A 25435-nucleotide genomic window follows, 5' to 3' on the forward strand; every position below is an offset into this window, starting at 1 on the left:
TTGGTTAGATCAGTGTTGAAAACCATCACCAGAGCTGTGAGAGGAGGAAGGGAGGTGGGGGAGCCTTGAGACTGAAAAGGAGACCAACCGGGAGGCTGAGAGACGAGACTGGACGTGGTGATGATGTCGGTGGCTGGCTTTCCACCCACTCAGAACTTACAACCAGCTTGAGTCACTCCACTGACACTGCGTGTCTTACCCAGGAGATGGTTCTCACAGGGGAAGGGACTGCCCCGACAGGAGGAATACGTTGGTTCCTACAGCATGTGTTTCCCAGAAGATCCTTGAGAAAAACAAACAGCTTAGGTTCATGGGAGAGAGGAGATCCTGGCCCAGGGTGGAGGGGAGGGGCCGTGTTGCCTAGTGGCGAGAAGTACATGCTAGTGTCAGACGCAGCTCTCTCATGTCCCAGCCTTGCCACTTCTTAGCTCTGTGACCCTGGACAGATCACTTTGCTTCTCTGATCCTCAGTTTGAAAAGAAAGTGAAAGTGAAAGTGAAGTCGTGTCTGACTCTTTGCGACCCCGTGGACTGTAGTCTACCAGGCTCCTCCGTCCATGGGATTTTCCTGGCAAGAATACTGGAGTGAGTTGCCATTTCCTTCTCCAGGAGATCTTCCCAACCCAAGGATTAAACACGGGTCTCCTGCTTTGTAGGCAGACGCTTATAGTCTGAGCCCCCAGGGAAGTCCTTCAGTTTACTCATCCATAAAATGTGATTGTCGACACGGTTTACCCTTTGCAGCTGTTGTGGCGGTTAGGCAAGATAATATGTGAAGCACCTAACACGTGCTATGAGGGGTCAGTTCTCATTTCCCCTCAAAGACAGTCTTTCCTGTAGCATAGTAGTCATTCTGGGCTTTCCAGGTGGCCCAGTGGTAAAGAATCCGCCTGCAATCCAGGAGACGTGAGTTTGATCCTTGGGTTGGGAAGATGCCCTGGAGGAGGGCATGGCAACCCACTTTAAGATTCTTGTCTGGAGAGTCCCATGGACAGAGGAGCCTGGTGGGCTACAGTCCATGGAGTCACAAAGAGTTGGACACAACTGAGCAACGGAGCACACGGTAGTCATTCTGGCTCTGCAGTGCCTCACTGGGCAGAGGTGGCTCCAAAAACAGACCAGCTTGTGCTGCACAACACACCAAATTAGGCCAAGGGAATTCCAGCCACAAGCAAAAAAGTAATGCTTTGGTTAGCCCCAGGGACACATCCTGGGGGAAATGTACCAATTCTGTTTCAATTTTTTTAAAATTTTATATTTATTTATTTATTTTCATCACATGACATGTGGGATCTTAGTTTCCTGACCAGGGATAGAACCTGAGCCCCCTGTAGTGAAAACTCAGAGTCTTACCTGTTATGCTTTTTGAAGCATTAAAAATGATTCTCAGGCTTCCCTCATGGTCCAGTGTTTAAGATGCACCTTGAAATGCAAGGGACACCTGCAATTGCAAATTGTCTTTTGCAAATCACTGACCTGATTCTTCCAATCAGACTGTAGCAATAGCTAATTCTTATACAGAATTCACCACATGTGATAGGCCTGTTATGAAATCTGAATATGCTGTGGCTCATTTATCATAAGAGCGTGGTTTTATTTTATATCACCCCCATTTTTTTAAAAAAAAAAAAGGCTTACCCTCGTGGTCCAGTGTTTAAGAAGAGCCTTGAAATGCAAGGCACACCTGGTTGACCCCTGGTCCGGGAAGATCCCACATGCTGCGGAGCAACTAAGCCGTGTGTCACAACTATTGAGCCAGCGCTGTGGAGCCCGAGAGCCAAAACTACTGAGCCCACACACCGCAGCTACTGAAGCCTGTGTGCCTAGAGCCCGTGCTCCGCTACAAGAGCCATTGCAATGAGGAGCCCGCGCATAGCAACAAACAGTAGCCCCTGCTCCCCGAAGTCTGAGTGCAGTAACAAAGGCCTTCCATAGCCAATAAATAAATAAACAAATAAATAAACCTTAAAAAAAAAGATTCTCCTTACCCCAGGGGTCTCAGGTGAGGCTCCCTATTTAAATTTGGCAGTTTCTTCCCTATTTTGTGAGTGTCAGTGTAGCACAGTCTTCCCATAGTCCCAGTCATTGTGGCAATGGTTTTGCATCTATCCTTTCCCATAATCTTTGTAGCAACTCTCTTGCTGCTGTTAAGTCGCTTCAGTCGTGGCCGACTCTGTGCGACCCCATAGACGGAAGCCCACCAGGCTTCCCAGTCCCTGGGATTCTCCAGGCAAGAACACTGGAGTGGGTTGCCATTTCCTTCTCCAATGCATGAAAGTGAAAAGTGAAAGTGAAGTCGCTCAGTCGTGTCTGACTCTTAGCAACCCCATGGACTGCAGCCTACCAGGCTCCTCCATCCATAGGATTTTCCAGGCAAGAGTACTGGAGTGGGGTGCCATTGCCTTCTCTACTGTCTTGGGTAGATACTATTTCTTGTTGTCTCCGCTCTATAGATAAGAAACTGAGGCTTGAAAAGGTTGACAAACATACCTGAGTCTGTCTGATACCAGCCCCTTTGCTCGTCACCACAACACTTATCTGCCTTGGGGGCAGGTTATCCATAAAGCACCTAGGGCACCCCAACAATCTGCCCCCCCCCAGATTACCTAATGAATAGAATGCTAAGGCTTGTCTGGACCAAAAGCCAATAAGAGAAATGACTGTGTGATACAGGGCCCAGCAGTTGTTATAAATCTGATTAAGGCGTAGTTCATTGTATTAGTTGGGGTCCCTTATAGAATACATTCCTCTGAGAGTTTAGTAAAGGGAAAAAAATTGTCTTTTGCAAATCACTGACCTGATTCTTCCAATTAGACTGTAACAATAGCTAATTCTTATACAGAATTCACCACATGTAATAGGCCTGTTATGAGATCTGAATATGCCTTGGCTCCTGTATTATAAGGGTGGGGTTTTATTTTATATCATCCCCATTTTTTAAATTAAAAAAAAAAAGAAGCACACAGAAGTTAAGTAACTGCCTAAGTAAGTGGTAGAGCTGGGCTTCAAAGCAACACAATCTGGTTCTGGGGTTTGTGTGGCTAATCAAACATTTATTGCTTCCTATATAATTTGTAGCATCCTCTTTCTCTCTTTGCTTTGACTGCCAGGAAACTTGGAGCTGTGGCTTCTTTTTTGCTCTGTCACAGTTGCTATTCTTAGAAAACTTGACCTAGCATTTCTGCTATAATTAGTCAATGTTTCATTTTTCTTGCCTCCTTCTCCACTGGCCTTTGGTCCAGGCTTTCATTACTCCTTGATTCTTGCTCTTTAATTAACCATCAAATAGGCTTGTGGCTACAATGGAAACCATCTCAAAACCCTTGTGGGAATAGAAAGGATGAAGTGAATCAGTGAGATGAACAGAGACTATTTCTTGCCCAACTGATCCAGCTGGACACAGTCAGTACCAAATGGACGTCTTTAAGCAACTTTTCTATGACCAACACCTTGCTTTGTGAAGTGGAGGTCATAACAATGAACCCACGTTGGTCCCAGTGTTTGTTAAAGAGATGCTAACTGCTGAAATAGAGAAATCCTGAGAGATCAGTGTCTGAACACTAAGTAGAAGTTGGTTCAACGTGGTACCATTCAGTCAAGCGACTTGAGTGAAACCCGGGCTGACCAAGGTTCTCCTGTGTTCAACACGTGATTTCCCAAGTTCACCTGTGTTGGCATGCAGTTGGCGTGCGTGTGTGCTAAGTCAGTCGTGTCCAACTCTTTGAGACCCTATGGACTGTAGCCCGCCAGGCTCCTCTGTCCACAGGATTCTCCAGGCAAGAATACTGGAATGGGCTGCCACACCCTCCTCCAGGGGATCTTCCTGACTCAGGGATTGAACCTGTGTCTCCTGCATTGGCAGGCAGTTGCTATACCAGTAGCGCCACCTGGGAAGCCCATGCAGTTTGCAGACAGAGGGAAAAGACAGAGCTTTGAGAAAGCATACATAGTTTTTAAGTTGGATTTGGCCTGGACATGGCACACATCGTCCTGCCCATAGCCCACTGTCACATACTTAGTTGCAAGGGGTGCTGGAAAATGTAGTCTGGGCTGCTTTTCTCTGAAGCAACTCTACACATGGAAGAGGAACATCTTTGGTGAATAGCTGGTGTTGTTTCAGTTCACAAAGACTTAAAATTATTGAACCTTTATAAAATGGCTAAGAATACCACGTGGTGTATACTATGGTCATGAGAAGGGCAATGGTCTTCCTCTGTTTACAAGGAACCATGAGCAAAATGAAGTATTCACATTTTAGACCAAACATATTTGTTCAACAGAGGAAAGGATTATGGTGGGAGAGAGAGAGTTCGTCATGCTACGAACTATTGAAGCAGAGGCTGAATTTTCCCTATGATGAAGGGTCTAGAAGGAGTCAGATAAGATGCCTCCTACTAGTCCTGCTAACTTTGAGCTGCTCTACTAGGCTCCAGGGGGCTTCCTGGGTGGTGCAGTGGTAAAGAATCCGCCTGCCAATGCAGAGAGGCAAGAGATGCAGGTTTGATCCCTAGGTAGGGAAGATGGCAACCCATTCCAGTATTCTTGCCTGGAAAAATCCCATGGACAGAAGAGTCTGGTGGGCTATATAGTCCATGGGGTTGCAAAGAGTCGGACACGACTGAGCATGTATGCAACGCGCTAGGCTCCAGAGTCACCTCTGAGCACTTATTTTGTGTCAAGTTTCAAGTGGCGTTTGGGGGACCCAGAAACAAAGGAGACGGGGTTCTGACTCTCAGGTTACTCACTGTAATGAGTTGAAATAGGACATCTGGGAAGCAGGACAGTGGAATGGCTTGAGCTCCAGAAACAGGAGACTGGCATTGAACTCCTAGCTGTGTGACATTGCAGAAACCACTTGACCTCTCTGGTTCTCAGTTTCCTCATTTATAACATAGGGACAATAGTTATCTTCATACATTCTGAGCGCTCAGAGACACAGTTACTTTAGCGCATTTGTAGCATAGCACCTGGTAGGTAGTGAGCACTTCTTTATCTGTAGCAATATTTTTATGATGTCACTTCACTTTTCCAGCATTCGGTTTCTCATCCGTAGAATGAAATTAACCAACTTCCATCACGCGATTGGAATCTCGCTGGGCTGTGGGGTCTGGGGTCTGCCGTTTCTTCTTGCATCGTACTCATTATGTCAGGACGAGAAGATCATGGACCACAACCGGCATCGTCCTGGGACACAGCAGGAACCTGAGCGAACCAGGACGCGATTTCCTGGCTGCGCTCCCGGGAAGGACGTTTGTGCTGGGTCCCATCCCCCGGCCGGTCCGCCTCAGGAAACGCGGAGAGAAAGCCAGGAACCAGGCCTGCCGGGCCCCGCGGCCCCTCCGCGCCTCCCCCACTCGGCTGCCCCCGACTGCAGGAAGCCGGCCGGCGGGAACGCCCTGCCCGGCGGGTGGGAACGGCCTCGCCGGCTTCCCAGGCCCGCGGCGGCGTGGAGCTGTCACTGCGGTAGGCGCGCCGCCTCCCCCGCCGCTCGCGCTCCCGCTGCAGTCGGTCCATCAGGATCGCAGGCAAGCGCCGCAGCCCCGGTCACGGGCGCCCGAGCCCAGCGGCCTGGGTCCCGCGGGCGCCAGCGCCCACACGGCACAGAGCCCGCGCCGCGCGGGGCCGGACTGGGGAGGGAGAGGTGGCCGAGCCTCTCTTTGCGGAGTGAGACGCTGAGGCCCCAGGGTTTGTAGGTGAGTGGTCCAAGGTCACGGCTAGTAAGCTATAGGGCGGAATTCGACCCATGGGCTGCTTGAATCTAAAGTTTGTGTCTTTAGTCTGTGGACCTTGTTCAGGTTGGTGAGGGGCTCGGGAGGGTCCAGGTTTTATGGAGGCCCGAGAACAGGAGGCCTGATTCTGGGGGTAATTGATGACCTCATAGAGGTCTGTGAACGCCTGGATTTTGTGCAAAGCATGTTGTAGGTTGCATTTTTTTTTTTCCTCAAAGTGTCTGTGACTCCAAAACGGTCTTAGCTTTCTAAGGTGCAGGGGTTGATGCTGGGTTTTTGAGGGCCTGATCCTCCTCTATAGTCTTTGTAGCATCTTACGAATGTCTCTGCAGGGGAGGGGCTTGGGATCTCTAAAGGTTCCCAGGATCTTTCTCCTGGATCTTGAGAATCTTTTTATGGAGTTCCGGGGTCTGTCTCTGAATGTGAGGTCCCCATGGGGCCCTGGTGTCTTGTCTGAGGTTCTGAGAATCTCACTGTAAGGTTCCCATGGTGTGAGTTCTAAACCTGGGCCTCATGATGCCTATGAACCCCCTGAAATTGCAGGCAAGATTCTGTGGGTCTGTCTGTGTCCATGCAGTTCCTAGGAGAGGTTTCTTGGATTTCACCAGATTCTCTAAGAGGGCTCTGACCCCTCAATCTGGGGAAAATATTGCTTTGGAGTATCCTATGTTAGGCCTTGTTCCCTCTCCCTAGTAAGAGTCGGGAAAAAATAGGAGAGAGGAGATAAAAGGCGGTGTTGTCTAGCAGAGGAATATGTGTTTGGGAGTGAGGCCTTCTGGGTTAAAATCCCAGCTTGACCACTTACCAGCTGTGTGACCTTGACCAAATTTCTTAACCTCTCTGAGCCTCAAGTCCACCTCCTCTAGGAAACCTTCCCTGTGTCCAGAATTCAATTAAGTCCCCACTCCACATTCCCCAAGCTCTCACTGCACCTGGCCTGATACTCTGTGGGATTTAATGCAGTTGTTATGAAGTAATTAATTGTGCTTAATATTTTCTTGTCCCTCCACCCACCAGTCTTTTTTGTTTGTTTTGGTTTTTGAAACCTTTTTTTTGAGCACTGCTTAAAAAAAAAAAAACAACTTTTAATTTACTTATTTGGCTGCTTTGGGTCTTAGTTGCCATATAGGACATGTTTGTTGGATCATGCAGGATCTTTCACTGTGGCTCATGAATTCTCTAGCTGTGGCAGATGGGCTTCTGTAGTTGTGGCATGGGCTTAGTTGCTCTGTAGTATGTGGGATTTTTGTTCCCGGACCGGGGATTGAACCTGCAGCCCCTGCATTGCAAGGTGGATTCTTAACCACTGCACCACCAGGGAAGTCCCTTCATCAGTCCTAAGGTCCAAGAAGGCAGGGACCTTTGCTGTCTTACACATGTTAGGCTCTCAACCATTTGTTATGAAATAAAGAAAAGAATGAAGGAACCGAGGAAACACCAGACCCTGTCCTGGAGGCAGAAAGGGAACAGAAATGAATAAGCATCGTTTCCCTCCTTGAGAAGGTCCCAGGCTAGTGGCGGGAATAATATGCATTTATGTGAGGAAGACTGTCCTAAATGTGTTAACGGGGAGTAAAACATTCATGGGGATACACAGAAACAGGAATGTGCCAAGCGGAATCATTCCCAGAAGAGCTGATGTAACAACTTCTCTTTGTGATATAACTTCAGTTCAGTTCAGTCGCTCAGTCATGTCCGACTCTTTGCGACCCCATGAATCGCAGCACGCCAGGCCTCCCTGTCCATCACCAACTCCTGGAGTCCACCCAAACCCATGTCCATTGAGTCGGTGATGCCATCCAACCATCTCATCCTCTGTTGTCCCCTTCTCCTCCTGCCCTCAATCTTTCCCAGCATCAGGGTCTTTTCCAATGAGTCAGCTCTTTGCATGAGGTGGCCAAAGGATTGGAGTTTCAGCCTCAACATCAGTCCTTACAATGAACACCCAGGACTGATCTTTAGGATGGACTGGTTGGATTTCCTCGCAGTCCAAGGGACTCTCAAGAGCCTTCTCCAACACCACAGTTCAAAAGCATCAATTCTTCAGCACTCAGCTTTCTTTATAGTACAAATCTCACATCCATACATGACCACTGGAAAAACCATAGCCTGGAGTAGATGGACCTTTGTTGGCAAAGTAATGTCTCTGCTTTTTAATATGCTGTCTAGGTTGCTCATAACTTTCCTTCCAAGGAGTAAGCATCTTTTAATTTCATGGCTGCAATCACCATCTGCCAGTGATTTTGGAACCCAGAAAAGTAAAGTCAGCCACTGTTTCCACTGTTTCCCCATCTATCTGCCGTGAAGTGATGGGACTGGATGCCATGATCTTAGTTTTCTGAATGCTGAGCTTTAAGCCAACTTTTTCACTCTCCTCTTTCACTTTCATCAAGAGGCTCTTTAGTTCCTCTTCACCTTCTGCCATAAGGGTGGTGTCATCTGCATATCTGAGGTTATTGATATTTCTCCCCGCAATCTGGATTCCAGCTTGTGCTTCCTCCAGCCCAGCGTTTCTCATGATGTACTCTGCATAGAAGTTAAATAAGCAGGGTGACAATATACAGCCTTGACGTACTCCTTTTCCTATTTGGAACCAGTCTGTTGTTTCATGTCCAGTTCTAACTGTTGCTTCCTGACCTGCATACAGGTTTCTCAAGAGGCAGGTCAGGTGGTCTGGTATGCCCATCTCTTTCAGAATTTTCCATAGCTGATTGTGATCCACACAGTCAAAGGCTTTGGTATAGTCAATAAAGCAGAAATAGATGTTTTTCTGGAACTCTCTTGCTTTTTCGATGATCCATCGGATGTTGGCAAAAGCACTTAACTTACGTAAAATATCCAGGTATGCCCTAACTCCCGAGAGATGGGCAAACTGCTCCTGGAAGAGTTCACTGACTTGCCCGAAGTCACCCAGGCCACCACAGTGGCTCACTCACTTTGGAATTCAGTTCTCCTACTTTAGGAACTGGGTTTTAATGTTGTGAAGGTCTTCCTTTAGATTCCTGCAGATGTGAGACTTTGGGCAAGTTACTTTACTTCCTTGAGCCTTGTTTTTCTAATCTGCAAGGTGGGAATAATGACTTTCCTAACCTGTATGGTGCTTGGTTTATAGTAAAAGATCTATAGGTGTTTGTTGAGTGAATGTGTTCACTCAACAAATGCATGTGTTGATGCGTGGTCTGAAATGTGAGGAGACTTTCATTTGAGGGCTGCCAAATGAAAAAGCCTGCCATTTGAGGGCTGGTAGGAGAAACTGAGGGTGGTTTTATCCCTTTCCACCCTCACTTTCTATGATCCTGTGAGACTTAAGCACTGGCCTCAACCACATTGTTCGATGCATCGTTTGCAAACCAACAGAAGTGAAGGAACTTGGGCTTGGTTAGCTTTCTTCTTACATGCGTCTTTACTGCCTCTTTTCTGATGACCAAGTAATACATCCTCCTTGTAAAAATTTAAATTACACAAGGATATAATGAGAGAAATTAGACTGCAGACAGGTTTAGGCACTGTGGGTATAAGATGCTGACAGACTGTTATTCCTTGGGAAGTGGGAATGGGGCACAGGACAGGGAGCAAAAAAAAAAAAAAATTCTTCCTGCGTAAAGGTTTCTCCTCCTGGCCTTGCCGTGGTTCCTGGGAATTCTGTTCAGAGTCCTGCCTCTGACTATAGCATTGAAAAGTTCAACTGCAGCTAAGGGCTGGGGAGATGGAGAAGGTGAGAATTGTCTGGGCGGGGCTTTCCTTGGAATGCCATGAAGAATGAGGTGGAACCTGTAGAATTTTCTATGGCTTATGAAGAGTTGGCCCAGATGTCCATTGCTGAATACACCTTGTAGCTATGTCTTCATCCTTTTTCCCCTCTCTTAGCATTCAGTAGAGTCTTTTTTGAAAATTCCTGCTATATATACACACAGGCACAGATACAAAGAAAGCAAAGCAAAAAGCAAGGAGAAAAGGTGAAGATTTCTTATTGAGTTTTTTATATTCTCCATTAAAAAATTTCTTTCTTTTGTCTTTGGCTGAGTCCGGTCTCAGCTGTGGTGCCCCGGATCTTCTTTGCCACACAGACTCTGTAGCTGCGGCACACAGGCTTCAGGAGTTGTGGTGCATGGGCTTAGTTGCTACTTAGCATGTGAGATCTTAGTTCCGACCAGGGATCGAACCTGCATCGCCTGCATCAGAGGGCAGATTCTTAACCATTGGACCACCAAAGAAGTCCCCAATATTCTCCTTTTTAGTGCATGTACTAAGTATATAATTATAATTATGAGATCCTGCTACAGCTGTAATTCTGCAACTTTTGTTTGTTTAACAATATCCAGTAGTCACCTTTTATTGGTTATTCATGAAAATCTCCTCCATTCCTTTTACCAAATGAGCTTCTCATGGTCAGGACTGTTACTTCCAGTCCACATGCCAGCACATGAGAGGCCTTACCGGGAGGTCCTGCTGGAGTAGTAACAGCAGCCGCCATATCCTGACATGAACTAGATGCCAGGCTCTGAACTTAGCTCCTTCACACGTTATGCCATTTGATCCTCACAGCCCCTGTGCCACTGTATGAAATAGGTACTGTTATTATTCACATTTTTCAGATGATAAACTGAGGTGCAGACAATTGAAAGCCCAAGGTCACACAACTGGTAGGTGGTAGAATTGAGATTTGAATCCTGATCTGGCCTGTGCCAAGGCTCAAATGAATGAATAGGTGGCTGATGGGGTCATGGGTCCTGGAGAGAAAGTTCTATCTTCAGAACCTCCCCTGTATGTCCTGGGTTCTCACTTTCAAGTGTCTGCAATGCTTGGAATCAGCACATAGGAGGGACTTAGTCAAGGCCCTTTCTTTGCCGGCAGCAATCCTGTGGCTGTGCCTTCCTTTCATGGGAAGTGGCATTTTTCAATCTCTTATTCTAAAAATAAGCTGCAATTTGTTAGGAGCCCTTGAGGACCAGCCCAGGCAATTCAGAACAGCCATTTGCCTGTCAGCCTCGCAGGAAATTAATCAGAACCCCAAAGCCTTTTCCCTCTTCCCACAGGCCAGCACTCTGGAAACGCCCAGTGCCTTGCTACAGTTCTGCTAGAAGACTGTGGGGGTGTCAAGGGCAGTTTAACACAGATCCATCTCTCTGTAAGGAAAATGAGAGGAGAGAGGTATGAGGGAGAACCAGGTCAGCTCTGCTGCCAAAGATGAGAACTCGAAGGAGTCCCCAACCTGGATGGGTGCTGAGTGACAGAGACACCCCTGGGTATCAGCTGTGACTCTGCAGAATCCACCGGGGGTCTAGAAACTGGAGTTCCTATCCCAGTGGCCATGCTGGGGAGGGCCCCTCTCAGAGTGTCTATTTCTCTCTCAGCTCCTTAAAGTCTCCCACTATGAAATGATTGAGTGTATCATCACTAGGGATGCTATCTGGTGTTAGGAACTAGAAACAGTATTGCTGATAATAATAATAACAGCAACAATAATAAATAAGAATGGCAGCTACATCATTTGTGGAGCACCGTGGTTGGTGCTTTCCACACAGTGTCTTCTATGATTTTAAAACAAACAGCACAGTGACTGTCTTAATATGCCCATTTGACAGATGAGGAGAATGAGTTTCAAAGAGAGGTAGTATGGGCCAGAACATGGATATATCATCCCAAGGTTTTCTGACATCAGAATCTGAGCTCCACAAACTTATGTGTGGGTTCTGAGCTCAAGGAAGTGAGGAAGTGCTAAGAAACAAAGGGGAGGTCAGTTTGACATAAGTTAAAATGTGTTTGTGCCCACATAAGAGTTAACACAATGCCATGGGCATTCAGGGAAGGGAGAGTCAGCTTCTGGCTAGGGGAAACTAGGAGGAGTTGTAAACTGAGATGAGACAGTAAGGGCAGAGCATGAGCAATGGGCAGATATGGGAAAGCAGTGGGTGTGTGCTAGGGGAAGTTTGGATAAACTGTGTGTGTGTGTGTGTGTGTGTAAAGGTAGGAAGAGATCAGACCAGGCCAGGCATTTGGCCTTTATTCCATAGGCAATAAGGAGCTTACACAAGCGATGTCTCAAGAGACCAGCTATGCTGCTGCAGTCAGAGAGGAAGAGGGCCTCCGTGCATCTGTGTCCCGGCTTGTGAATGCAACTCTGTGCCAGTACGTGGGAGGGCACCAGCCAGGAGAGCGTCTAGAGCTGTGTCCTGTACCATGCTGGGGCTAGGTCTTGAACTCCCTTCTAAGGCCCCCCTCCCCACTTCTCTGGGCCCCCAGGGTGCTTTGCACATAGTATAGTTCCACAGGAAAGTCACAGTATTATTGGAGGGCCCTTTGAGACCATCTGGTCATGGCCCCCTCCCATTTTAAAGGCAACAGGAGGGAACGCAGACAGCAAAGGACTTCCCTAGGATCACACAAGGAATTAATAGCGGAGGTGGGGACTGGAACCCACCATGCCTTCTGAGTTCAAGCTGAGTTCCTTTTCTACATTTTGCTGAGTAATAGAAATAGTATTTGTTGAGAGATTACTCCATACCAGGCTCTGGGCTAAATACCTTTACATGGATTATCTCATTTAATCCCACAATCCCCTGAGAATGCCCCTCTTGAAAACAAGTCTTGTCTTCCATTTCGGTTTGCCACCGCGCCTAGCACAGGCGCTGGGCACTCTAGCTAGACCGGCAGTAGAAACTTGGAATAGTTCAAGTCCTAGAGAGGGGGGAAAAGGCAAGATGAAGGGGCGGGACCGTCGATCAGCCCCGCCCCTCAAAGAAGCCACGCCCTCCAGGACCCTGACGTCACAAGATAGTCCCGCCCCTCATTGTCAGTCCCGGGAGCCGGAGGAGGCGCCGGCCGCCGGGAGCTGAGCGCCGGATACCGTGGCGGGCGGGAGTGCGGGCCGGAGCCGCTGAGGTGAGGAGTCCGCGCTGAAGTGGCGGGAGGGCGGCGCGGGAGGCCGGGCGGCCGGGCTGGCGGGCGGAGAGAGGAGAGCGCTCAGAGGGGCGGCTTGCCCCGCCAAAGGGGGTCGGGGCACCCAGGGGTGACCGGGCAGAACCGGCGGGCGCACCCCGGCGAGGGCGGGCGCGGGTGAGGTGTGTGGAGTTGAAGTGGGGGGTAGAGTTTGAGCGGCATTTCGGAGAAAGAGCTCCGAAGGGGACATCTCTGGAGCCAGACCTTGAGAATTCTTTTAGAGTTGAGAGATTTTTTTTTTTCTTTTTTTTTCTCCTTTGGAGGGTGGGGGGGGGTGGAGGGAAGGTTCTGAGAGACTTCTTGGTGGGAGAGCGAGAATCTGAGGTTAAAAAAAAATGTTTGGGGCCAAGAGCTGAGGGGAACGTGTTTGAGGGGGCAGAGGAGGAGTTTGGGGGTCGAGTTTGGGAGTTGTGTGTGAGGGGGTGGTGGTGGTGGGGAGACGCGCGGGGCGCAGGGGCCCGGTGGGGGGCGGGGAGCGGCTGGGCCGGGAGGGGTAGGGGGGAGCCGGGACCGCCGGGGAGGGGGGCTGCGCGGGGCCCGCGGGCACCCGGGGAGGAAGGAAGTGATCTTACAGGAAGAGCCCGGGAGCTCCCGAGGAGGAGGAGGAGGAGGAGGAGGAGGAGGAGGAGAGATTTGGGAGCGCGCGGGCCGGCTTGCGGGCAGGGCTGCTGGGCCCGGCGGCGGGGGCGGGGGCGCGGGCCGGGCGGGGGAAGGGCTCCGCCGCAGCCGTCGGTCGGCCCGCAGCGCCGGCCCCGCGCGCCCCGGCCCGAAGCTGCTCTCGCGGCCAGACCGCTGGGCCGGGAAGGAATTCGAGGCATTCGCTTTGTTTAAGTTGCCAGTAGACAGTCCTCAGGACTAATTAATGGTGGAATCTGCTGGGGGACGCGGGCGAGCCGGGCCGGGGCTGCCCCTCGCCCGCCCGCCGGCCGGCCGGCCGCCGCGGTGAACTTTCCGCAGCGCGCGCGGCCCGCCTCTCCGCGCACTGCCCCCCCTCCAACCCCGCGCGGGGCGGGGAAGGAGCCATGGCTTCCCGGAGCGCAGGAATGAAGTGCGGTTTCTGGGGCCGGTGGCCTCGGGCGGCGAAGGCTGCTGAAGGAAGCTCGGCGTCCCCGGGGCGGCCGGGCTGGGGGTGTTCGGAGCCGGGAGTAGAGAGCTCCCTGGGGTGCCTGCGGTTTCTGTTAATAACCTTGGAGGAGGCTCTGCGAGCCGAGAAAGACCATCTTGCTTTGGAGCATCTGTTTCTTCATCGCGTCAGCCCCTTTCCTTACGCTGCAGAGCTTGTTGTGGCTTGTTTCGGAAATGCCGAGACCAGTGCTCACACTTGAAGGGTGGGAGAGGGGAAGAGAATAGGCAGCGCCCCCCCCCCCCCACCCCCTTCCAAAAAAAAAGAAAAAGAAAAAAAATTCCCTGCAGTGTGATCTCCAGAAAGCCACAGACACTGCAGATTCCCCGTCGCACCTCCACTGACATGAATGACCTTGAATGAAAGGAATTGTGCCTCTAGTGCTTTATCTGTCGAAGGAGAAAATACCCTCTGGACCTCCCTGCCTTTTAGGGATATTTCGAGAGGTGGGGTTTGTTCAGGGCATTTTACAGACTGCTGCACTTCTGGCCTAAGGAGTTGAACTGGTGTCAGTGCCAGGGGAATTCAGATCGCCTGTTAAGATTTTACTACCTAAGATTAGGGAGGGAGGTGTTTGGATTTTAGGGGGATGTTTCCCTTAGGAGGATCTGTACAGTATGTTCCAGATGATTTTCTGTTACTTTGTGTGCAGCCTTGGTGGCATTCATGTGGTTAAAATGAATAACCCCCATAGAAAAAATTCTTTTCTTGTTAGAAATAATTATTTTGCTCAGAATTCCCCTTGGGGCAGATGAAGGTTTTGCTCAATTTACTCAGAAGAATTTTCCAGGTTTCTAAAATTAAATCACTTCTAAACATAGTAACTGAAGTTTGAAGAACTGGAAATGGTGGGATGGGAGGAAAGTATGAACAAGGCAGAAAATAGGAATTGTAAATTAACTTTGATTAATAGATATTTTCTTACTCTTAAATAATTGAAGACCAAGAAAGGGAACTAATCATGTGCCCAGTAATTGTACTGGGTGATACTGGTCTCCTTTAGTTTTCACAACAATGCTGTGAGATGGTAGTTGGCATCCCTGTTTCACAGATGAGCAAACTGAAGCTGACTTTGCTAAGTGTGTGCGTATAACTAGTAAGAAGTGGAGCTGGAATTCAAACCCAAGTTTGTTTCTAAGGTCCACTGTGCATATTGGGAGTTGGAGTTGGGAGCCAGGAGCCTAGTTTCTAGGCCTTTGAGTCAGCTGCTGGGTCACCATGGATCCTAGAATGAGTCAATTAAGTCTATTCCCCGATAATACTGTCTTCTGGCAATGTTGTCAGTAAGTTTTGAGATATATCTTTTTTTTTTTGATAGAAAGATAAACATAAGGCTGTGGTGGTGATATATGCAGTAGGTGCTTAATTTTTTTCTTGTGATGGAAGCATTTGTATTAAAATAGCATAGATTTCATTGATGTGATGGAAGATGATGGATAGCTAATGGTCCTTCTGCTGTAGAGGCCATCATTAAGGTGACATTCATAATAAAAAATGGAGCCATTTTTCATGGAACATGGCTTTTGAGGACAGTATTAGTTTATGAGTAGAGCATACACATTACATACAGGTAGGACCCAGATAGTCAAGCTGAAAGATGTGATATAAACTTTGATGCACATAGTAGATGCTCAGTAAATATTTGCTGGATGAATGAATGCATGCATTCTCTTGTTAAAAAAAAAGTCAGCTTTATTGAGGTATAATTTACATACAATAAGATTCACCAGTTTGAAATGTACAGTTTAATGAGCTTTGATAAACACATACAGTTGCGTAATCACCAGGACCACCTTTGTTTGTTTAAACGGTGTGTTATCTCTTAGCTATTGGTTAGCAGAATGATCAGTTGGGAATGTTGTGAAGTTTCTATGTTTAGAATCAATACTGGTGAGATCAGAGTGAATACTAGAGAGTCAGCGTGCCAACTGTGTAGGAAACAGCGGGAACTCTAAGTGTTTAATGGTGAGGTGGATGAGAAGAGTGAGAGGCAGAGATGGGGACACTTGTCAGATCAGCAGAAAGATGAATTCATGAGGAACCAGGTTTTCATTACTTTTTAGGACGGGGGTATACTGTGGGGAAAATAAAAATTACCTGAAAATTTGTTAATGACTTGAACTTTTATTTTTGTATCTTTTTGGAAATGGTAGCTCTTGAAGTATGAAACTTAACATCTTTGGCTATACTTAAGGAGTACTTTACACATTACGGTTGTTCAAATAATTCTGAAGGGTGCGGATGCCATAAAATGATTAAAGGCCTTGCCCTTCCACCTGCGATAGAATATCCTTAGTGTTAATCTCTAACTTGTTTTAGCTAATTCCACAAAGGGAATACATTAGGTAGGAATTGCATCTTGCTGGGGAAACATAGAGTGTCTTTTTCTTCTCTTAAGTGTCTTTTTCTTCTCAAGTCACTGCACCTGTCCCAATCTGCTTTAGGACAAGTCTCTGTCTTAGAACAGAGAAGGCAATAGCACCCTACTCCAGAACTCTTGCCTGGAAAATCCCATGGATGGAGGAGCCTGGTAGGCTGCAGTCCATGGGGTCGCTAAGAGTTGTACACGACTGAGCGACTTCCCTTTCGCTTTTCACTTCCATGCATTGGAGAAGGAAATGGCAACCCACTCCAGTGTTCTTGCCTGGAGAATCCCAGGGACGGGGGAGCCTGGTGGGCTTCCGTCTATGGGGTCGCACAGAGTCGGACATGACCGAAGCGACTTAGCAGCAGCAGCAGCAGCTGTCTTAGAAAATGCTTGAAACCACTTTATCTGAAGTGCTAGAAGACACGTGTTTATCTTTGACCCCCCTTGTATTATTTTTTTTCCCCCACTGCACGGCATGGGAATGCAGGATATTAGTTCCCCAACCAGGGATTGAACCTGTGCCCCCTGCAGTGGAAGTGCAGAGTCTTAACCACTGGACTGCGAGGGAAGTTCCTTTCTTGTTTTTCCTTATCCATGCTGTTTCTCTATGTTGACTCTTATATAATTCTCTTCTCCCACCTTTGAATCTTGAGAATGGAAACCCATTTGACCCTCCATATACCATTGCTGCTGCTGCTTAGTCACTCAGCCATATACCATTAGGAAATGATAAATTAAAATACAGTCTACCAACTCCACATTTTAGGTGGTGATAGAAAATAATAACTATGAGGTGGTCATTATCCTCTGTACATGAGGGAGCTGAGCTCAGAGCAGGTACTGCCAGAGCTGGTGGGGGCAGACTTGATTTCAGCTCAGATATGATTGATGCTCAAGTTTAGAATCTTTCTGTTTCATCACACGGTTGGTTTGGAGTTGGGACAGCAAGAGAAGAGCTTGAAAATACCATATAAAAATAAAAGTTAAAAGATAACAAGCATTGCTAAACTTCTTAGGCATTGCTATTTTCATCTATTACTTTTTAATTTTTTTTAATTTCTAGAGGTACCTCCTTACATTCTAAGGAATTTATAGCTTATCTTTTATTGCATAACTCCCTTTCTGGACCTTATTCTTTATGAACATGGTACTTTGTATTCACTGGTTGCTTGACTTACCCTTTCCCCTGTATTATGTGTTTCTGAAAACTTCCACCAGGTTAATTTGTCAGTCAAGTCCTTCCAAGTATTTGCATGTGCTCCTCTGTTGCCATTTTATCTGGATAGAGTAATATTTTTAAAACATGTTACTAAAAACTTGCAAAAAAAATTGAAACATTATTACAAGTTTTGATTGAAGTATGTAGTATTTATATGTAGGAAAGTACATTTAAGAGTACAACTTGACGATTTTTTCACAAACTGAATATACTCATGTAACCAGCACGCAGATCAAGAAACAGTGTTACCGGGACCTAGAAGAAGCCCCTGTTGAGTTCCCTTCAGGTTCTTGCAGCCCTTCCACCCACCAAGGGTAATCAGCATCCTGATTTCTGTTAGATCCGGTTTTGTACTTTTGTGAAAATGGAATCGTACAGCATATACCCTTTTGGGTCTGCCTCCTTTTATTCAGCAGTATGTGAGTATGTAGAAACCTTTATTTGTTTATTTGGCTGTTCTGGGTCTTCATGTTGCTCAAGGGCTTTCGTAGTTGGGGTGAGCGGGGGTTCCTCTCTAGTTGTGGTGTGTGGGCTTCTCATTGCAGTGGTTTCTCTTGTTGCAGACCACAGACCCTAGAGCACACGGGCTTCAGTAGTAGTGGTAGGTGGGCTCAGTAGTTGTGTGGAACAGGCTTCGTTGCCCCTCAGCATGTGAAATCTTCCTAGACCAGGGATTGAACCCATGTCCCCTGCGTTGGCCAGCGGATTCTAAACCACTGGCACACAAGAGAAGTCCTGCAGAAACTTTTAATGGTTTTAACTTTCTTTGAGACTTAAATAAGATCCAAATTCGAACTTTCTCTTGGCCTGTAATGCTTTGTATAACCTGGCCCCTGGGTACCACTTCATCTTACGTTAGTTTCATGATCTGTTACGCTTCTCTCACACTAGCTGCTTATTTATTTTTAAACACAAGTTCTTTTCCTGTCTCAGGGCCTTTGTACATGGGGCTCTTTCTTTCTTGAACACTCTCTCCCCTGCACTTTGCCTGGCTGTCTCCTTCCAGCCTCAGCTTATGATTCAGAGATACTTTCCCTCATCATCTTATCTTGCTAGTCCTTTCTCGTTATTCCCTGTTACTGGCGTCTGTTGCCTCCCTTTATAACACCTGTTACAATTATAATGATATATCTGCTTGCCTGATCATTATCTGTCTTCCCCAGTAGACTTCACAGGGCCAGGAAACTCATCTGCTTTGTTCACCTAGTACGTAACACAGTGACTGACATGTAGTAAGTATTTAATAAATATTTAATGACCATATTCACAATTTAGCACATTTATTTCCACTATCTTTTGTCCTTTTCTCTCTTTTGCTGTTTACTTATTTCATTTTTCCATCCTTCAGGGCTCAGCTCAGTTCCTCATCTTTGAAGTCTGTCCTGACTTTGCAGTAGTGTTTCTTCTCCAAAATTTTGACATTTATTGCTGATACTCCTCAAGTTCTTAGTTAAGTCACACTAGCTTGTATCTCCTTAGTCAGGTCAGAAGCTTCTTACTTTCTCAAAAATCTTGTGGCTTGTAATGCTTGTACCCTTCGTGTTCTTGGTTAATCTGATTAGTTCATATCTTAATTAATTAATTTGATCATAAGGTTCTTGATCAGAAGCGGGGTTTGTCTTAACTGGTACTCACCTCAATTCCTTTCACTGAGTTTTGGACATACTAGACCCTCAGTAGAGTTTTAGGTGATTGATCATAATGATGCTTATGTATAGGTAACAGTTTAGTTGCTTAAGCTTATTAACATTTTAATGAGAATTCTGCTTTGTGTTTTCTCTAATCAAAAGGCTGAGATGCCCCAGTTGCTTCAGGTGAGAAGGTACACGAGTCCATTCATGGTGCAGCTCCTTCTTTGGAATCTCACTGGCAAAAAGTGTACAGTTTCTTCTTGGAGTGACCCTTAATCAAGTGTTTGTCTAATGCTCAGATTAAGCTCTTAACTGAAATGAGATATTGGGTATACACCTCATTTGAATTACTTTGTTGAATAACATTTTATTTTGATATCAACAAAGAAAAATGTAAGCCACTTAAATCTGTTTAAAGCCACCTTCTCTGACTTGCCAATAAGCTCTCTCAGTAGTTATTCTTTTTTATTAAAGGTAGAAAAATGGGGGACTTCCTTGTTGGTCCAGTGGTTAAGATGCTTCCAATTCAAGGGGATCCCACATGCTTCTCGGTGTGGCCAAAAAAAGAAAAAAAGGTAGAAGAATGTATGTATGAATTTCCTATGTATTTACTTTAAGCCAGTTTAAGTGCAAATTTGAATTAGTAGTAACTGGGAGAGTTTAATTTAATATAAGTGTAACACAATTGTGTGGTAAATATAAATCTGTTTTAAGAGATACCTACTATGTATTCTAAGTTTCTTTTCTTTTATTTTGGCTGCCTGTACGACTTTGGGGATTGACTAGGGATTGAGTTCAGGCCCTCAGCAGTGAAAGCACAGTCCTAAACCTGCTGGACCGCTTGGGGATTCCTGATACTATGTGTTTTAAAGCAGTGATCATTTGACTTTTCTGATGGAACTATATCAGAAGATTATAGGGTAGCTTAATAATTGTTTTTTTGGAGTTATTGGACAGAGATGTTTAGGAAGTTTTGAGACATTGGAGTGATTTTTTTAACTTTCATCATCTTCTCACTGTTGCACTATTCTTTGGCAATTTAGAAATATTTTATGAAATCAGTCTATTGATTGATTTCTATCAATCAATAGACTATAAAAGTCTATAAAATCAGTCTATTTTATCTTTTACTCCAATTAGGTCAAGATAATAAGTATGGGTGAAATGCATTTACATTTATCCATACTTCAAAACAGTAGTAAACTTCAGTAATCAGAAGTTTCTTTTGAAGTGTGAAGAAGCAAATGATAAACTGTGGTGAATTCATTAAAACATTTTTTTTTTCAGAATATATTACGAAGTTAGTATATATTCAACCTAATCTCCTACACTTTACACATTCACTGTAGAATTGTTTGTAATGTTGGCTTCTAAGCATCATGAGATCTCGAAGTACATTTCTGAATCATTAGATTTTATTCAAATAAAGCTTTATTAATGTGGTTTATTGTTTTCTGATTCTTTGACAGATTATTCATTTGTGTCTTATTTTCATACTTTGTTTTTGTTAAATAGCACCTTACCTTATAATAAGATTATGTAAAACTCTATGATTTCAGTTCTGTAGCCTCAGAAAGCCTTCATTTCCCTATTTTTAAGATGGTGAGAGTGGTTGTGAGGATTAAATAATTGAATGTATAAAAGTCTTTCCTGGTGGCTCAATGGTAAAGAATCCGCCTGCCAATGCAGGAGACACGGGTTTGATCCAGACCTGTGGGTTGAGAATATCCCTGGAGAAGGAGATAGCAACCCACTCCAGAATTCTTGCCTGGAAAATCCCATGGAGAGAGGATCCTGGTGAGCTGCAGTCCATGGGGTTGCAAAAGAGTTGAACACAGACTTAGTAACTAAACAAAACAAATGGATAAAAACACTTAGATCATAATGTTAGGGTGGGTCCCTCGTGGCTAAGATGGTAAAGAATCTGCCTGCAGTACAGGAGACCTGAGTTTGATTCCTGGGTTGGGAAGATCCCCTGGAGAACAGAATGGCAACCCACTCCAGAATTCTTGCCTGGAGAATTCCATGGACAGAGGAGCCTGGTGGGCTACAGTCCGAGGCAACTTAACACGCACGCAGTTTACCCAGACTGGTGTGAACCAAATTAAATTTTCAAGAGAAATGGATGTTAATAACCTTATTAAATGCTGTTCCTTCAGAGGCACTCAAGGGAGCAAATAAGGAAGCATGATAGTTTAATGGTTCAAACTGAAAAACTTTAGTCATTATCCACAGTACTATTTTCCTGCTTTACATAGATCCAGTACTAATTCAGATTTCTAGTTTTGTTACTATGTAGTTTTTTAAAAATATTAATTTTTATTTGTTTGGCTGCATTGGATCTTAGCTGTGGCATGTGGGATCTAATTCCCTGATCAGAGATTGAACCCGGGCTCCCTGCGTTGGGAGCATGGAGTCTTAGCCACTGGACCACCAGGAAGTCTGTCTGAAGGGTATGTGTAAGGGAGTATGACTGCTTTTTAAAAACAGTTTCCAAAATGAATAGTTATATATTTATTTTAATGGGATTTCCAAACTGAAATATTTGCTATACTTCTTTTGAACTTATCTATAGAACATATTTCATGTCTTAATCCTGTTAAGTCTTCGTTTGGGGGAATTATACTTAATTTTTGGAGATAAGTCTGGTGAATGAAGTGAGTAATCAACATTATGTTGGTTATAAATGAGATGTAATTCTCAAGGTGGAGACTAGGAATTTTTGCGTGTATGAGGCTTGTCTTTAAGAATCTTAGAAATGAAGTTTCAAAAAGGTTTTGAGCCTTGGCAGCACTGTTGAAAGCAAAACTTGCTTTCCAAGATGACTTGTATAATATTACTCATTTCGACCCTCTAAAAATAAAAATAATTACATGAACTTATTTAACTTGTATTATGATTGAGTGGAAACTCTCTCTAATGAAAGCATTATCTTATATTAATATTAACATGGTTTTATTTGTAGCCTTTTAAAAATTAATCTTTTTTTTTTTACTAAAAAACGTTTTTGAAAAGGGGGAAAAGGAACATTTTTAATGTGCTGAGAGTCAAATCAATATGGGAACAGATTTGAAATTACTTACAATAAAAAATTCTGAAAGAGATGGGCATACCAGACCACCTGACCTGCCTCTTGAGAAACCTGTACGCAGGTCAGGAAGCAACAGTTAGAACTGGACATGGAACAACAGACTGGTTACAAATAGGAAAAGGAGTACGTCAAGGCTGTATATTGTCACCCTGCTTATTTAACTTCTATGCAGAGTACATCGTGAGAAACGCTGGGCTGGAAGAAGCACAAGCTGGAATCCAGATTGCGGGGAGAAATATCAATAACCTCAGATATGCAGATGACACCACCCTTATGGCAGAAAGTGAAGAGGAACTAAAGAGCCTCTTGATGAAAGTGAAAGAGGAGAGTGAAAAAGTTGGCTTAAAGCTCAACATTCAGAAAGCTAAGATCATGGCATCCGGTCCCATCACTTCATGGGAAACAGTGGAAACAGTGTCAGACTGTATTTTTCTGGGTTCCAAAATCACTGGCAGATGGTGATTGCAGCCATGAAAGTAAAAGATGCTTACTCCTTGGAAGGAAAGTTACGACCAACCTAGATAGCATATTCAAAAGCAGAGACATTACTTTGTCAACAAAGGTCCGTCTAGTCAAGGCTATGGTTTTTCCAGTGGTCATGTACGGATGGGAGAGTTGGACTGTGAAGAAAGCTGAGTGCCAAAGAATTGATGCTTTTGAACTGTGGTGTTGGAGAAGACTCTTGAGAGTCCCTTGGACTGCAAGGAGATCCAGCCAGTCCGTTCTCAAGGAGATCAGTCCTAGGTGTTCTTTGGAAGGACTGATGCTGAAGCTGAAGCTCCAATACTTTGGCCACCTGATGTGAAGAGTTGACTCATTGGAAAAGACTCTGATGCTGGGAGGGATTGGGGGCAGGAGGAGAAGGGGACGACAGAGGATGAGATGGCTGGATGGCATCACCGACTCGATGGACATGAGTTTGGGTGAACTCTGGGAGTTGGTGATGGACAGGGAGGCCTGGCGTGCTGCGATTCATGGGGTCTCAAAGAATCGGACACGACTGAGCGACTGAACTGAACTGAACAATAAAAAAATGAAAGGTATTTTCCCACTTAGCAAGGCATTATTTGTATAGACTTTCTGCAGAGGCTAAAGAGTTCAGATAGAAAAATGACAGCATTTTCCTGTTTTTAAAAATGAAATCTCTACTTTCATCCAGTTTCAAGCATTTAACTGGAAAAGTTTAATGCTAAACAAGATAATAGAAGCAGTTTTTGACTCTTTAAACCTTGAAACAGATTTATCACAAATACCCTGTCTATTTCTAGTTACCTGGGATAATTTATCTGGTTTAGGCCATCTGAGTGATTTATATCTAATATCAATGAATCAGCAGCTATTTAAGTCTTATACGTGAAAATTTTTCTAAGGATTCTTTCTTACTGAGGACTAATAATAAAACCTTGCACTTGTTGACTGTCTTCCAGCCACTGTACTTAAGTGCTTTTAATGTCTTTATTTAATCTTCCTCTTAACAACCCTTTGGGGGTGGATCCTGTTAATTATCGCCATTTAATAGATGAAAAAGCCTTAAGATACGAGCTCAGTTTGCCCAAAGTCAACACAACTGGTGAATGCCAAGCTAGGTTTTGCCTCTGTCTTTGCTCTTGAAAATTACATTGCTTAAACCAGAAGACGAGATGATTTTATGAACTGTGTGCATTTCAGATCTTTATTCCCTGAGTAAATGAGGTCAGCTTTGACTTATGTTCCTTAGGATAGGAAGAATATCATTTTTAGGTCTTGATAAACTTAAAGATACAGTAAATGTCTTTAACATGAAAGACTGTTATGGAATATACAGAAGCTAATTAAAGATAGAAGATATAACCAATGTAGTCAGGCTGTTTGTGTAACAAAGTAATGGACCCTGGTAAGTTTATGTCAGGAATACCAATTTTAATGCTTTCTATCACAGCTGTCCTGGAGTGCAGTATGGGATGGTTTTAATATAATTTGATAAAATTATGTACCGCTTGCTGCTGCTGCTGCTAAATCGCTTCAGTCGTGTCCGACTCTGTGCGACCCCACAGACGGCAGCCCACCAGGCTCCCCCGTCCCTGGGATTCTCCAGGCAAGAACACTGGAGTGGGTTGCCATTTCCTTCTCCAATGCATGAAAGGGAAAAGGGAAAGTGACACGACTCTTAGCGACTGCATGGACTGCAGCCTACTAGACTCCTCCGTCCATGGGATTTTCCAGGCAAGAGTACTGGAGTGGGGTGCCAGTGCCTTCTCCAATGTACTTCTTAACATTTGCTAAATTTTTTTGAGGCGGGGGTAGGAACTTGAGGACTGGTGATTATGTTAGACATTTGTTTTTAAGTCTCCATCCCAAGGATCTTATAGTAGTATGTTGGAAAACTAGATGGGTGGGTAGTGAGGCAGTTAATGGAACAAGGAGAAATAAGGAAACAGGGATAAAATTTCAGATTATAAAGAGAGGTAAGAGGGGTGGGATCTGAGCAGAAATATTGGAAAATAGTAGTCGTTCTGCAATCCACAGGGATGCAGAGAACCTTTAGAGAAGAGGAATGGAGAGGAGACAAAGAACACAGGTTTCAGTTACATTTTTGGCCAGTTTCACATTAAATTTAAAAGCCAGGAATTTTGTGAATTTTATTCATTTTATAGTTCTGGTGTTATATTTGATCCAGGCCTAATTAATGTGGAGGAAACAAAAAGACAAAGGAAGTGCAGAATGTAGCCTGTGTTCTTAAGGAATTAAAAAATCTCATCGGGGAGACAGTATGTAGTTTTTAAAATAGTTCTGCAAGTCTTGGAGCATATATAAATGCCAAAATGGGGGATGTAGACTTGTGGTTCCAGAACTTGGGTTTCATAAAACCAGTCATATTTCAAAAGAGGTTTTTGTTTTCCAAGTAAGGACATGAAAATGAAAAACAATTTTCTCATCTAATACCACCATTTTGTAAAAGATGAAACATTTTAAAACAGAAATGAAAGGGCATCATCTCAGATGAAAGGAGTTTTTTATATTGAATAATTTAGCCTCATGAAAAGTTTACTTTGGTGGGTTTTGTGTGTGTGTGAAAATGCCATTGGGTCTATTGTACAACAGCACTGCTCTAGGAGGTCTGTTATGCTACTAACATATCAAAATGATAGGTCCTAGTTTACTGAGATGAGTCTGGGCTGAAGTAGTCAGTGAGCTTCATGGAGGCAGTTAGACTGGAGTTTACTGTGATGGAAGGGCTTCCCTGAAGCTTAGTTGGTAAAGAATCCTCCTGCAGTGCAGGAGACCCTGGTTCCATTCCTTGGTCATTAAGATCCCCTGGAGAAGGGATGGGCTACCCACTCCAGTATTCTGGCCTAG

At 45.0% G+C, this 25435-nt stretch overlaps 1 protein-coding gene across 6 annotated transcripts in view; it reads left to right on the forward strand.

Moving 5' to 3' along the window:
- Positions 1–5600: 5600 nt before the first annotated feature.
- LUZP1 (leucine zipper protein 1) overlaps positions 5601–25435 on the forward strand; it is a 101531-nt gene continuing 81696 nt past the window's right edge. Inside the window, exon 1 of one of the 6 annotated variants that reach the window (XM_027520796.1) lies at positions 5601–5692. The gene's annotated coding sequence lies outside the window, so the exon portion shown is untranslated. Of the gene's footprint in view, positions 5693–12512; positions 12611–25435 lie in introns of those variants that run through there. The other 5 variants (XM_027520787.1, XM_027520815.1, XM_027520766.1 and 2 more) reach the window with 5 other exon arrangements.

This window comes from Bos indicus x Bos taurus, chromosome 2 (assembly GCF_003369695.1).
Source record: "Bos indicus x Bos taurus breed Angus x Brahman F1 hybrid chromosome 2, Bos_hybrid_MaternalHap_v2.0, whole genome shotgun sequence".
Taxonomy (NCBI): Eukaryota; Metazoa; Chordata; class Mammalia; order Artiodactyla; family Bovidae; genus Bos; species Bos indicus x Bos taurus.